Genomic DNA, 16,407 nt, shown 5'->3' with positions numbered 1-16,407 from the left:
GAACGCTGAAAGTGTAAATAAAATATTCTGGTAGGGGAAGAAGGTAGAATCTTTCAACATTGTGTTAAATAGATATGGAATTCTTTTTTCTTTGTTAAATATTAGCCCATTTATTGTTGAAGGAGATCTTTTTGTGTAAAGCCATGAAAGGGAATTGCTGTGCTAATTAAAATAATTTGTTGTTTCATAGTGCAAGCAGCACTAAGAATATCAGAATGATCAGAATAAGCATTGTTGTTTGCTACATTTCATTTCCAGGTGCACAGCTTTTTGTTTGTTTGTTTTTTGGGGGGGTTGGGTTTTTTTGTTTTTTGTTTGTTTTGGGTTTTTTGTTGGGGGAGTTGCGGGGGTTTTGTTTGTTTGTTAACATTTTATAGAGTCCAACTTTATATGGAATTGTAAAAAGGTGGCTGGGTTTCTTTCTTATAATCCAAAATAATATATTTAATTTTTAGTCTTAAATTACAGATTTTTCTGTTCTCAACAAGAACCCAGATCACATTCTCATTACTGCGGAGGAGCTGTGTTAACGCTAGCTTGAGGCAGCATACAAAGTAAAATAATGCCTGGGGAAGTGACATCATGTATTGCCTACCTTATATCACACTCGTTGTCCAAAGCCATGAACCCAGAGGAGGTGATGGTGGGGAGGGGTTGGGGAGAAGTATGGGGGGAGGGGTGGTAAGAATCAGAATAGCTAAAACATGAGCCCATCGTCCACTCTTAACAGGTTGTTCTGAAATCCACAGTGCAACGGGTAGATTATTACATGCTGTTGCTACTAAGACTATTCCAATGTGCAATAATGCACATGCAATTTAAGATTTGTCAGGGGTATAGCCAATAAGCCAAATGTTTCCAACAATGATGCCTCAGGCAAGTCCTATATGGCCTAGAAAGAAAGAAGCCTCAGCAGCTTCCTCAAGCTCTCCTCCCGATTGTAAAAGTTATGTCCAGTAACAAACAATAATACCATGTAACTCATGTGACTAATCACAGCCAACCAATGCTTGTCCACTATCAGGCATCAACTACTTATGGTGAACTGTTTCTGAGCAATACACAAAGCTGTGAGGGGGCAGGAGTTAAGTATCTATTGAGTAATTCTGAACGAAAAACAAATTTAAAGCATCTTTGATCTTCTCATGGACATTTTATAAGAAGAAAGAAGCTAAATCCAATAGCTTGCCCAGATGCTTCCACCATCAGTAAAGAGAACAGAACTGCTAGTATGAAGCAATAGGCGACACTAGGCAGTATCAGGCCTTCCAACATGGCATTAAGGTGCTCAGCCTAAGGTGCAGGAGATCCTATGAGATGTAATAATTAAGTCTTAATCACTTGTACTCATTAAAACAGTGGTTCCCAACCTTTTCTACACCGCAGACCGGCAAACCCAGTCATAAATTTTTGGTGGACTGGTAAAGTTTTATTTGTATATTGTGGAAACAGGAGGCTGGCACTAGGGGGTCTGGTGGTGGGGGCTCTAAGGGGGACAGGGCTGGCACTGGGATTCTAGGGGTGGGGCTAGTGCTGGGGAACTCTGGAGGACTAAGGGACTGGGGACTGGCACCGGGGGGCAAATCTGGGGGGGGGGGGGTTAGGTGCAGTGAGGCTGTGGAAACAGGAGGCTGGAACTGGGTTGTCTGGTGGGGGCTCTAAGGGGTAGGGGACTAGAACTGAGGTATTTGGGATGGGGGGCTGGCACTGGGGGGCTCGGAGGATGGGAGGCTGGCACTAGGGCGGTTGGGTGCAGGGGATTTTGGGGTCAGTGGCTAGTGCTGGGGAGTAGTGGAGGAGTGGGGGGCTCTAAAGGTTAGGGCTAGCACTGGGGGGGCTCTGGGGCCGGGGTACACCCCAGCCTCCAGAGCCGCAATGCACAGCCTGCTTCAGCTCCATCAGACGCCACATGGTGGGCTGTTGCTGCAGCTGAAGCAGGCTGTTCGCAGCAGCTCTGGGGGCTGGAGTACATCTCGCCCCCACAGCCCCCCAGTGCCAGCCCTAACCCCTAGAGCCTCCCACCCCTCCACTATCCCCCCAGCGCTAGCCACTGACCCCAAAGTCTCCTACACCCAAATGCCCCCAGTGCCAGCATCCTGCCCTCCGAGCCCCCCAGTGCCAGCCTCCCATTCCAAACACCTCAGTGCCAGCCCACCACCTCTTAGAGCCCCCACCAGACAACCTAGTTCCAGCCTCCTGTTTCTACTCCCCCACTGCACCTAACCCCCCAAATTTCCCCCCAGTGCCAGTCCCCAGTCCCTTACTCCCCAGAGTTCCCCAGCACTAGCTCCACCCCTAAAATCCCAGGGCCAGCCCTGTCCCCTTCACCTAGCCATGCGCTGCCTCCGAGATGCCAGCTAAGTGCTGCTGCCCAGGTTGCAGCTGTTCTAAAACTGCTGTGCCAGGCTCCGTGTAGGCCTCCCACTACGCAGCGAACTGCTCTTCTGCATCCAGGAGGGGACCCCGCTCCTGCCCAGTGCTGGCTGGCGGAGAGGTGGGGCCGGACAGGCCTCTCCCAACAGCAGCAGCAGGATGGGAGGTGCTGGGCGGTGTACCCCAGCCCTAACCTCCACAGCCACCATGGCCAAGAGGCTGGGAACCGCTGCACTAAAAGACCCTTGGCACACTTTAGAATGGAGTGCTAAAATCCTAAGGCATGTCTACACTAGGATATTATTTTGACACAACTATTTCGAAATAGCGTGTCCACACTGGCTGGAGCCCGCATTGCAGTTAAAGCCCCCAGGAGCACTCCAGGGAGGGCAGCAGGAGGGCCGACACTTCCTGTGGCTGCTTGCTGAGGCTAGCTGTGACACGTGCTTAAAGGGGCCACGTCTCACACTCCTCTTCTCCACTGCCTACCCCGTCGCAGGGCAACAAACTCACGCCATGGGCTCTGGTTGCCCTTGCACTTCCAACATGGGAGCTGGAGCTGCGGCAAAGGAGTGCCAGGCTCACAGGCCTCGTGCTGCACCTCCTGGCGCAGTTTATCCACACTGCCCACATGCTGCTTCAGAATGACGACAACCAGCCCAGACCAGAGGAACACTTCACCCGGGCCCTGACGCTCCTGCTGCTGCAAATGCCCCTCAATCCCCTAGACACCATGGAACGCTGCTTCTGGCAAAGGGAGACCACATTGTCCTGCAGCAATGGGATGACCAGCAGTGGCTCCAGAACATACGGCCTTGCTTGAAGCACATTGACATCGTCTGAACCGAGACCTTTGGTGTCAGCTCAGAGATTAGGGCTAGGCTTCGTGCACAGTGTCTCCTGCGATAACTGCCCTTCTCGCTTTTTTTTTTTTTAAAAAAAGGGGTGGGGAGGATAGAGAATAAGACAGATCACATCTTATTGCCTCTATATAAAACCAGGATATGCCCACAGCTTGAATACTGCGTACAGATGCGGTCACCTCATCTCAGAAAAGATATATTGGCATTAGAAAAGGTTCAGAAAAGGGCAACAAAAATGATTAGGAGGTTGGAAAAGGTCCCATCTGAAGAGAGATTAAAAAGATTTGGACTTTTCATCTTAGAAAAGAGGAGACTAAGGCAGGTTATGATAGAGGTCTCTAAAATCATGACCGGTGTGGAAAAAGTGAATAAGGAAAAGTTATTTACTTGTTCCCATAACCAAAGAACTAGGGGTATGTCTACACTACCACCCTAGTTCCAACTAGGGTGGTTAATGTAGGCAACCGGAGTTGCAAATGAAGCCTGGGATTTGAATTTCCCGGGCTTCATTTGCATATTGCTGGGCGCCGCCATTTTTAAATGTCCGCTAGTTTGGACTCCGTGCCCGCAGCTACACGTGGCACAAACTAGGTAGTTCGGATTAGGCTTCCTATTCCGAACTACCGGTACACATCGTTCCATGAGGAGTAACGGTAGTTCGGAATAGGAAGCCTAATCCGAACTACCTAGTTCGTGCCGCGTGTAGCCGCGGGCACGGAGTCCGAACTAGCGGACATTTAAAAATGGTGGCGCCCGGCAATATGCAAATGAAGCCCGGGAAATTCAAATCCTGGGTTCATTTGCAACTCCGGTTGCCTACATTAACCACCCTAGTTCGAACTAGGGTGGTAGTGTAGACGTACCCTCGGAGTCACCAAATGAAATTAATAGGTAGTTGGTTTAAAACAAACAAAAGGAAGTTTTCCTTCACACGGTGCATGGTTGGCCTGTGGAACTCCTTGCCAGAGGAGGTTGTGAAGACCAGAACTTTAACAGGGTTCAAGAAAGAACTAGATACATTCATGGAGGTTTGGTCCCTCAGTGGCTATTAGCCAGGATGGGTAGGAATGGTGTCCCTAACCTCTGTCAGAGGCTGGGAATGGGTGATGGGAGAGGGATTGCTTGATAATTCCCTATTTGGTTCACTCCCTCTGGGGCATCTGGCATTGGCCACTGTTGGAAGGCAGGATACTGGGCTAGGTGGACCTTTGGTCGGACCCAGTATGGCCGTTCTTACATTTCCTAGACAACAAACACTTAGCTGCAGGGGCATCAACGTCCCAGGGGAGCCTCTCTACCCCCCACATCCTGGGGACAAGCAGGCATGGGAAGGTGTTGGCCTGGCCAGGAGCCTGCAGGCAGGAGGAGAGGACGGGGCAGCTTGGCCTCCTTCCATGTCCTGCACAAGCTAGGTCTGGCACTGGCGGCGTCCCGCAGAGAGAGAACTTCTTTCCCTGACCCCTGCCCGCCGGAGGAGGGGCGGTTTGGGGGAGGTGTGTGTGAGCGGCAGGGGCTGCTTGCTGGAAAGAGTGCTAATGGAGTCCTCTCCTCTTCCTCCCCGCGACAGGTTCTCATGCATGGGTTCAGTCTCCTCCGCATCACCACACTTGACAGGGAGCGCATGTTGCCTGAGGGCGCAGCCCACCACCTGCCCCGTGTGTGTGTAGACAAAGTTATGGAACTTCACCTGAAGTGCCTTCGCCAGGATTATCCGAGCCCTGGGAGACGTTGGGAGGGGGGTCAGCTCCTGGCTGACTGGCATGGTGTCCTGGATGGCCTGCTCCTCCTCCACAACCCTGCCCTTGTGAAGGCTGATACCATGCGTGCCGTGGACGGAGTCGATGACAACGGTGGGGAAGTGGAGAGGTGACCAGCCCCCGCTCCCAGGATGGCAGCCAGCTGCTCATAGAAGTGGCAGTTCTGAGGAGCCGCCCCAGAGTGTGACCATTGCTCCCTGGCCTTAGTGTAGGCCTGCCGGAGTTCTGTGAGTATCATGCAGACCTGCTCAAAGGTCCATGTGTGTCCTTTCTCCGCCAGGCTGGTGGCCATCCAGCTGTACATGTCCGCATTCCTCCTTCTGGTGCAGAGATCCTGGAGGTTGGTCTCCTGCCCCCCAGACCTCAATGAGGTCCAGGATCTCTACACCAGTCCAGGCTGGTGCCCTCTTTTGTCCCTGGCCTGGGGCATCAGAGGATGCTGCGGGAGTGCTGGCAGCCTTGTGGGGTGCAGAAGGTTTCGGCCATGGCTCCAATAAAGGGTGCTGTGTAGCACGGGGCTAGCAAGGTTGTCCTGATGCCACAAGCCCTTTCCCTTCCCTTCTTTCCTTCAGCCTGCAGCTTTAAACTCTTCAGAAGAAGGGGAGCATTGGAGCTGTCAGGTGTGTGGCCAGAGTGGCCAAAGTTGTGAGAGGTCTTTGGAGGCCAATTATTTTGAAATAGCAGCAGCTGAGCATCCACACTAACCCTATTTCGAAATAACTATTTTGAAATAAGCGTAATTCCTCATGGAAAGCAGGAGTTATTATTTCTAAATAATCAGCCTGTTATTTCAAAATAACGGGCTTGTCAGTGTGGATGCTCCGCTTGTTATTTTGAAATAAGGGGAGTTATTTCAAAATAACTCCCTAGTGTAGATCAGGGCCTAATGTCCAAGCCCATTTCTAATTGGAGCAATTAACATTGTAAACAAAATACTTCCATTTCCCCATCAGATGCACCCCAAAATTAGATGCACCATTTTCCAAAACTGTGCAGTTTCCCTCCTTTGTTAAATAGCTGTCCTGTTCTACCTCAGAGGTGGCTACATGTCAAAGATGTGATCTCTGTGCTTAATCTAAATAGCAGTTTAAACCCATAAAATATTAAGGCCTTTTCTTTTGAGAGGAAGGAATTATATAAAATGCAAGATGCAACTTACAACTGAACAGCAAAATACTAAACTTAAAAGTATGGGCACATTCTGGTTCCAGACTAGTAAGTCTGAGTGCCCTTTCCTCATCCTGGGTAAAATTTACCTTAATATATAGATCCTGTCCAAAGCCTATGCACCACCTAAGTACCTCTTAAGCCAGGAGCCTCTGTTAAGGAGTGAATTTCACCCAGTGTGAATAGTTGTGAATTAATACCCTACCTGCATCTCTTATACCACATTTGGTGCATTCCAATTATAATAAAATCCACAAAACACCAATGCACCTGCAGTATATACATTATTTATTCTAAAGACTATAAAGAAACTTTCATGTTAAATATGTCCTTGGGTGTAAATTAGATAGAAAGATTTTTATGCAACTATAAAGTACTGGGTATAGTTGATTTATAAGAATACAAAATAAAATGCTTTAAATTAAATACACCCTCCAGAATTACTTTTTATTTATAAATCATTTTTGTGCCTATGAATCTAAGAAACAGTTTTTTAAAATAATAAATATTGAATAAGATCTGTATTAAATCTCTCTTCTAGTATAATTTGCATGTAGACAATGGCAATATGTGACTATTACTCTATAATACAGACATATTTATAATAAATATTTTAAAAGACTGATATTAAATACATCTTCAGAAGTTAAAAGTAATTAATGCTAGTGTTGATGGCAGGGTTTATATGAGTTAGGTGGGAAAACTTTTTTAAACACTAAAATGTACCCGCTAGGAATAGGAAAATAATAATTATACCTAGCTCTCATATAAGTGATTTTCATCCATAGATCTTAAAGCACATCACAACTTTCACCCCATTTTACAGATGGGAAAATCAAAGCAGACAGGGAGAAAGTAATTTGTTCAAGGTCATCTAACAAACCACTGGAACAGGCAGGAATTGAATCCATGTCCTCTGCTATCTCAGGCCATGACAGCAAACCATTCTTGTTATTGGACGTTAACATTTGAAACTGCATCCTCCCCTTAATACAATGGAACCTGGTATGGCGTCCTTTGGAGCACACAGCAAGTTTCACCAGTTTCCTCTGACTTTTCATGCCTATGTGTATTTGTTTAGGGATGAATTTATTCAGCAGAGGACAAATTAGTAACATAGGGTATGTCTAGACTACATGCCTCTGCCGACAGGCATGTAAAATAGGCTATCCGACATAGTCAATGAAGCGGGAATTTAAATATCCCCAGCTTTGTTAAAATAAAAATGGCCGCCACGCTGTGCCGGCTCAGCTGATCATCGGCACAGCGGACGAGTCAAGATGCGGATCGGTCAACAAGGGAAGCCTTTGCTGACCGCTCTTGTAAACCTTGTTTCACGAGGCATGTAGTCTAGACATACCCTTATAGTCAGAAATGGCCGCTTCTTTTTTAGACAGTTTGAATGATCTCTCATCTGTTGTATATTTGAATGTGTATTTAAATGTTGCTGGCACATAGGGTACATATACACAGCAGCGTTATTTTGGAATAACTGATATTATTTCAAAATAACAACGTGTGTGTCTACACAGCAAGCCATTATTTTGAAATAATGTCAAGATGGAGGACTTCTTACTCCAACTCCTGTAACCCTCATTTCACAAGGAGTAAGGGAAGTCGAAGGAAGAGTGTTCTCCAACTTCCTGCTATATAGATAGCCCCAAAAGCCAAATTAATCTATTTCAACATCAGCTATGCAGTTGATGTAGCTGAAGTCCCGTATCTTAATTCAACTTTTCTCCTGCACTATAGATGTGCCATAGTGAACTACTGTTGGTCCCTTTGTACAAACTCTCTCAATAAACTCTAAGTATAAATGCTCTAAATAAATAAACAAACAAATGTGATTAATGACTGTAAAGGAAAAATTCTATAATGAGGATATTCTATAATGTAGAAGACATATCTTACATTTACTGTATAGAAATAAAGACTGGGATCTTGACTGTGGTCACTGAAGTCCATGGGATGCTTACATGCCTAATATTAAGTATCCATTGAAGTCATTTTCTGGATTGTGGCATATATGTAAAAAACATTTAAATTTGGGGGGGGAGATAGTGGGGGTATAAAGAGATAATAAAGAAAGCAAAGAAACACCATGTATTTGCCCTCTGTTTCTTTTTCTTGTTTCTCTTTTGCTTTTAATATTTTTACTTCTCTTTATAAACTGATTCATTCTATATTTTATTTTACTAGTTCACATCTTTAAGTTGTAGACTTTTCTTTCTATGAAGATCAGCAGAAGAAAATTACATATTTTCTTTATGTTTGTATTCTGAAAACTGATGATGTAAAAATAGTGTTGTCTTATGCAACAAAGTTGTTCATTTTTGCATGCAGAGTCATGTCTGCCAATTTTTGTGACAATGATAAGTTTTACATCTGTTATTCCTATGTACATTGTAGAATTAACATAGCTAAAAGAGAAGCTATGGATTCTACTCTGTCTTGTGCACCATACGCAAAGTATTTACTAAATTTCAATCACTTACACTTGTGAAGGCCCATTGAAGGCTTTGGAATCACACAGATATATTTCAGGGCATAGTTTGACCTACAAATAATTTAGCACTCATGATGACACTCGAGATAAAAAGAGCTCATCTTGAATTTCTACATCTGGCAGCTAGTCAGAGTTTTATACTTGTGAACTGAGTGCTTTAAATATAGAAATCATTAAGATGCAATAAATATGGTACTCCACTGCACCATTTTACAGTCACTTTTCAGAGTGAACTGTGTTGTCAAGTTAACACTTCGAATAAGTGGCCATTTTCTTTTTCATAGGGCCCAATCTATTTAGAAAGGTGCACAGATTACTTGTTTAGAAAGACTTAATAAACAACAAATAGTCTTGCTTAGAAAGAGGCAGAGATGACCTGTTCATAGTTGGTAAGTACTTATATGGGGGAAACACTTCTAATGCCGGGGTCTTTATCCCATCAGGCAAAGGCATAAGCATATCCCATGGCTGGAAGCTGAAGCTAGACAAATTCAGAATAGAAGCCAAGTGCATTCTTAGCCATAAGGATGATTAACCAGACAACAGTATGAGAGATGTGATGGATACACTCAAAATCTTTAAACTGAGAATAATATCTTTCTAAAAAATATTCTCAAACTCAAACAGAAATTATGGGCACAATGCAGGAATTACTTGGAGAAATTCTATGCCCTGTGTTGATCATAACAGTCCTTTCTGGCTTTTAATCTACGTTGATTACATCCCATTTTACCAGGAGGTTCCAAAAAGAAAAAAAGGAGAGACACATTTCTTTTGGAACCTCTTTGGGGTGTCTGTCACTGTGTGCATGTCTACAATACACAGCTTTTTCAGGATACCGGAGGTACCCCGAAATAGCTACCCTGTGTCTACACAAGCCGCTTTTTACTTCAAAATATTTTTCAAAATAACAGGAGTGCTATTTCACCATCCTGGTAAACCTCATTGAATGAGGGATAAGAAATGGCTTGAAATACAGGCAGTCCCCGACTTACGCGGATCCGACTTATGTCGGATCCGCAGTTACGAACGGGGCTGCCCCAGAGTACACGGACTGCGGGACCTCGCGGTCCTGCCGCCCGTGTACTCTGGGGCTTTCTCTGCGTCTCCCTGGTCTGCAGACCAGGAAGACGCAGAGCAAAGCCGCGGAGGGGCTCGGGCAGCCCAGGGGCGCCTGGGGTGCCCGCTGCCCGAGCCCCCCCCCCCCCCTTGGCTTTGCAAAGCCGCGGGGAAGCCGGCAGCGGAGCAGTCCAGGCGCGCCTGGGCTGCCTCGCTGCCCGAGCCCCCCCCCCCCCCCGCAGCTTTGCAAAGCTGCGGGGGGGCTCGGGCAGCAAGGCAGCCCAGGCGCGCCTGGACTGCTCCGCTGCCGGCTTCCCCGCGGCTTTGCAAAGCCGGGGGGGGGGGGGGAGGGGCTCGGGCAGCGAGGCAGCCCAGGCGCGCCTGGACTGCTCCGCTGCCGGCTTCCCCGAGGCTTCCCCGAGGAGCAACCCAGCAGCACCCCAGCTGCTCTGCCCCAGGCGTCCTGATTTAGCCGCTGCTGAAACTGACCAGCGCTGACTACAGGAAGCCCCAGGCAGAGTTGCTCTGCCCCGGGCTTCCTGGAATCAGCTGCTGATCAATTTCAGCAGCAGCTGACTTGGGGATGCTTGGGGTTCTTAAGTTGATTCTGTATGTAAGTCAGAACTGGCGGTCAGTTTCAGCAGCGGCTGAATCTGGACGCCAGTTCCGACTTACATACAGATTCAACTTAAGAACAAACCTACAGTCCCTATCTTATACGTAACCCGGGGACTGCCTGTAGTGCATTATTTCGAAATTTGGTACTGTGTAGACCAGGGGTCTCCAAACTTTTCAGCCCGAGGGCCGCATTAACTATCAAACAGCAGTTCGGGGGCCGACTACACACTTGAGGTCCAAATAAAAAACAATCAAAACATGCAATGTAATGATCGGTTGGAAAACATAACGCACTACTGCGTGCCTCTATTTTAATTCGGTAAAAACATAACGTCCACATAAGCGGTGGCTGATCTTGGCAGGATACACGTAAATTTCCGTAATTTTTTTTCCGTAGACAAAAAGGTCTCCACGGGCCGGATGAGAGGGCCTCGCGGGCCGCATCCGGCCCACGGGCCGTAGTTTGGAGACCCCTGGTGTAAGACAGACCATATTCCAAAAAAGCCTGTTTTGAACTTCAATCGAAATAAGATATGCAAATTGCATATCTTACTTGGAGTTTAGGGTGCTGTGTAGAGGCACCCTGTGTGTATACATACTGCACCAAGCACATGGAATCCTGATCTTGGTGGAGGCTTATAGGTGCTACAGATAGTAATAATTCAGAAATCTGGTACCCATTAGAGGAAAATTCCGAATCTTCCCACATCAGCATTCATTATTAAATATTTGTCAGCTCAGTTATGGCAGCGTACCTTCCTCCCTTCTCCAAAATGAAGAGCTTTACCACAATATATAGGCCAGGGGGAAAAAATCAAAAGGATTAATCACAAAAATAATGAATGGTTACCAGTGTAAAGCTGAGACACCCAGGTTGTAGGCAGATGAGATTGAACCAGTGACCTTAGGGATTGAGGCCATGTGTTTCTACCCCATGAGCTAAAAGCCACCTCCTTCTCATCTCACCCTGTAGAACAGACTTCACTCTCCCTTGTCAGCCGTCTTAGTGCCTCTGGGTTACACAAGCATAAGAGCAATTAAAAAAAAAAAAACTGGTGTAGGGTGACACCACCATAGTCACCAGTAGCAAAGTATTAGTCTTTTCTGTCCCCCATCCCATAAGAAAATACAATATTTGAGGTCATTTGTAAAGGCCTCTAAAATAAGCTCCTGATCACTATAAATGATACATACAATCCTTTTTGAAAGTTTCCAATCTCCTGCTCAGACATGGGAAAGGGTTTGGGCTAAACGGCATGCACTAGAATCAGCCAGGACCTATAGATATCTGTGCTGACTGTCCCAGAAGGATAGCTATAAGGTCAGGCTGCTATGACAGATAAATGTACACGGAAATGGCTGTTAGCACTGGTTTTGTTGACCATGATGAAAAGAAGATCCAGTGGCCACAGAAGGATGCTCTATCTCCACACAGAGAACTAGTGATATGAATGTTGTGAACTGTCTGGGAAGTGTGGCACATAACACAAAATCTGTCTTCCATGACTCCCTCCCAGTCTTTAATACTATCCTCCCTAGTGTCACTTCTCATCTCATACTGTGACTTCTTCAGGGAATTTGAACAGTCCATGCAAAAGATGTGGCAGTGACTCTGGGGACAGCATTGTTTCAGGAGAGAGTAGGGCTAATGTAATATGCTGAGTTACCTGCCACTCCCTGCAGGGCTGAAGACAGACAGACTGATGAGAATGCAGTAATTTGAAATGCAACTCTATACATAACAATGATGTAAACAGTGACCATTTTCACTATCTTAAGAAGCTCTTCCTGGTACACCCAAGCACTGCTTTTAGCTGGCCATGAGGAGGAGCTGAGGTGATAACATGAGTGGAGGGCCAGACACAGAACCAGCTTCCAGAGAAAAACTCTCTCAACAAATGGCCAGTGCATGCTGGGTACAATGTCCTTGCCAATCTACCAGCTGATGGCATGAGTTCCCCATAGTTTATTTCACCTTGGATTGCAATACCCACACACATGACATCCCTATCAGTGGCTCAGCTCGGCACCTTTGCCACTCTCATCTGCACACTTGCAGCATGAAGCTCTGATAACTCGTATGAAATAGTAACTCATTGAAGCAATCTCTTGATTTTCACTGAAACCTAGTTGGAATTTAAAAGCTTGTGAGTCGTGTTGATCAACTTTCAGAAATGCCAAGAAAACCACTCTAGGGCAAAACAACCCTGCCTTGATCTTCAAGCTCAGACAGGCTCATCATCCCTCTATAAATGTTATAAACAAACAAAAGTATGACATTATTTTAATTGGGTTTGGAAATTGTCAGCAGCAGATTCTATTTTCTCTCAAAACATTCCAAAAAGGGCGGGGAGGAATTCCTGCCTTCATACTACAGCATTATTCCTGAACAATTCCCTTAAATTATTTTAAAACATTTGTTTTGACTCTCTGTTACAGAGGCTTCAGGCAACCAGTGTGAGCTTTCTGCTTTCTACCCAACCTTAGCAGGAGCCATATGCCTAAAGTTTCCAGCAGTAAGGATCCTTGGAATTTCATTCATATTTTTCCTCTGGACTGCTTATTAATAAAATTGTTATTAATCCAAATGTGTCCTTTGATTATAGTCAAACTCCTTCTAGCAGGGAAGAGATGATATCAGAACAGTTTGTTTTTAGCAGAACTTCCATGATGCCTTCAGCCTTTACAGTGGGATTTGTAGAAGAGAGGCCAACAGCAAGTGCTTTTGAAAATCTCAGCCTACAAGTCCAATTCAAGTGGAAGACAAGAAAATTTATGACACTTGTTACTAGAACATGGGTCTCTTACATAAGCACTCTTCTCTATACTAACTGAAGCACCAGGCCTGCTATTTCAGAATGTAGATGCCTTCTGTATCTATTACAGCAGCATTTCTCACAAATATGTGTGACAAAAGGCTTAGTCTCCAGGTCTGCCTTCACGCAGCCCCTCCTTTTGTACTCACAACATTCCGGGCACAAATAACCACAGGTGTACTTTTGCAGCCACAGTTATTTGTGATCACAACAGAACTCATTTGGACATGCACATACCTGATCACTCTTGGTACTTAAATGTCTAAATGACCCAAGCTGAGTCTGTCACTACCTGTGCCTTCGTACAGCAAATGTACAAAGGGAGTACACAATGAAAAATTTCAACTAACTGTAAATTAGGCTGCCTGCTTCTAAAAGTTCAGCAGATATCCTGATGAAATGTAAGCAAATCTGTGTAGGAATCTAAGAAGCTGAATGTGGCAGTTATGAGTCATAGCTAAAATATAATATTCAGTTGCCCCTTAAGAGTGCTTTATCTGATTCATTTGTTTCCTGCTGAGATTACCCAGGCATTCTGTAATATAATCAATATTTTCAGTAGCATTTCTAGAATTATTTATTCAGAGAAACAAATTTCAATGCTGAAAGTTAGTCTTCTAAGTCAATATTTAAGCACCAAAATAATTACCCAGTTCTGTAACGTTTTATACAACCGTGTAAATGGAAGCATGTAGGTAATTCCACTGAAACCAACAGCACTGCTGGCTTGCGTAAGACTATGCCAATGCTAGTACTGCAAGGTAATATTAAGATGATGCAGAGGAAGGAGTATTCTCCACTACTGAAGCTCGTGTGTCCCTTGGCTTCGGAGAAGATGGCTCTCAGCTGATGTATGGATCTAATTTGTCTTATATTTGAAGGTCACATCTTGACTTCAGTGGAAGCAAGGCAATGACCTCCCTCATGCAAATGAGGTGGTGTTGCAGTATATGCAAGCAATAGAGTTGTGACTTTTAAATCCTAAATATCAACTGTTGTAGACAATTATTAACTAATGCCAAATGGATAAATCCTGAATTATTAAATTTTCTGCCATAATATTTTTCTTCTGGCATAAATTTAGACTCCTTATTCTATTCTGTGTGTCCCACAACTGGTCTTTAGCCAGTTGGAAGGCATAACTTCACTGTCTTCTTGTTCAATAGTCCCTCACTTAGGGTAAATCTACATTGCATGCTTATTTCGAAATAAGCTATTCCGGAAGAAATACTCCAAAATAGCTTATTTTGAAATAGCACATCTACACTACAGGGACACCTCAAAAATAGTCCAAGGCAGGCTTCCCTAATGTGGATATGCTACCTTGATTTAGAGCCCTAAGAGACACTAAAGAGTAATTACTCTGAATGGCTCTGGGGGAGGGAGGAGCTATTTCAAAATAGCTGCAGTGGAGCATCCACACTACTGCTATTTCAAAATAGCAGTTTTGGAATAGGCTTTATTCCTTGGGGAATGAGGTTTACAGAAGTCGGAATAAGCTGCCCATTGTTTCTAATCTATTTCAAAATAACAGAATTGCTGTGTAGACGCTCGCATTGTTATTTTGGAATAACGAAATAACGCTGCTGTGTAGACTCGCCCTGAAGGCTAACTTGTGCCATCAGATATAGTCTTAGATACAGGGCAGTGCATGGGGCTCATGTGCTTCTTGGTCATGCCAGCGGGGAGTGATTTGTGACACCTGTTTCCAGGGTGCAACATATTCCCCACAGTGTGTTCAGCCAGTCACGTTGGCTGGCATGTAGGACTGGAGCCCTTTTTTCACCTGTTCTCGGCACAATTGCTCCCAGGTAAACACAGACCCACAGTACCAGCATCTAGCTCAAGTACTGTGACTCTGACAAGCCCTTGGATGGCTCACACAAGAGGGAGAAGGGTCCTCCTAATTCCTTTCTGTTATGTTCCTTCTCTGCCCAGCTGCACAAGGCTAGACCACACAGTAAACAACTGGAACCTTCTGGAACACAGAAGGTTCCAGTGGGTGAGCTATTTCAGGGTATGTCTACACTACCCCGGTAGTTCGAACTAGCGGGGGTAATGTAGTCATCCGCAATTGCAAATGAAGCCCAGGATTTGAATTTCCCGGGCTTCATTTGCATGAAGCCGGATGGCGCCATTTTTAAATGCCGGCTAGTTCGAACCCCGTGCTGCGTGGCTACACGCGGCACGGAGTAGCTAGTTCGGATTAGGCTTCTAATCCGAACTAGCTGTACTCCTCGTGGAATGAGGAGTACAGCTAGTTCGGATTAGGAAGCCTAATCCGAACTAGCTACTCCGTGCTGCGTGTAGCCGCGCGACATGGGGTTCGAACTAGCCGGCATTTAAAAATGGCGCCGGCCGGCTTCATACAAATGAAGCCCGGGAAATTCAAATCCCGGGCTTCATTTGCAATTGCGGATGACTACATTACCCCCGCTAGTTCGAACTAGCGGGGTAGTGCAGACATACCATCTGAGGGTTAACAATATTCAACTCCATACACTGTGCAGTCTAGAGGGGTGCCCAAATATCAAAATTACTCTGCCAAATCCAAACCTATTCTGAGTTAGGCATCCATATTACATAGTCACTATCACACCAAGCAATGCTAATATTGGTTTGTAGTTAGTCTTTAAAAACTCATTATGGGATACAGAGAAACTGAAACTGTTGTTTAGACTGGCCAGTTTTTCCGGAAAATCAGCCACTTTTCCGGAAAAACTTGCCAGCTGTCTACACTGGCTGCTTGAATTTCCGCAAAAGCACTGATGATCTCATGTAAGATTGTCAGTGCTTCTTGTGGAAATACTATGCTGCTCCCATTCGGGCAAAAGTCCTTTTGCGCAAAAGTTTTGTGCAAAAGGGCCAGTGTAAACAGCTCAGATTTGTTTTCCGCAAAAAATCCCCGATCGCGAAAATGGCGATCGGGGCATTTTTGCGGAAAAGCGCGTCTAGATTGGCACAGATGCTTTTCCGCAAAAAGTGCTTATGCGGAAAAGCGTCTGTGCCAGTCTAGACGCTCTGTTCCGAAAATGCTTTTAACGGAAAACTTTTCTGTTAAAAGCATTTCCGGAAAATCATGCCAGTCTCGACGTAGCCTCTGCCTTTAGAGTGGTGTCATTTCATTGTGTTACAAACGAGGCTCAGAATGAAAAGTTTTTACAAGGATGAAACTGTAGACATCTATGGCTTGGTGTCTTCAGCCAGATGAAACGAAACATGTCAGACGCAGCAATGTCACACAAAAG

Source organism: Pelodiscus sinensis, chromosome 1 (genome assembly GCF_049634645.1).
Source record: "Pelodiscus sinensis isolate JC-2024 chromosome 1, ASM4963464v1, whole genome shotgun sequence".
NCBI lineage: Eukaryota > Metazoa > Chordata > Testudines > Trionychidae > Pelodiscus > Pelodiscus sinensis.
This window is presented reverse-complemented; position numbering follows the sequence as displayed.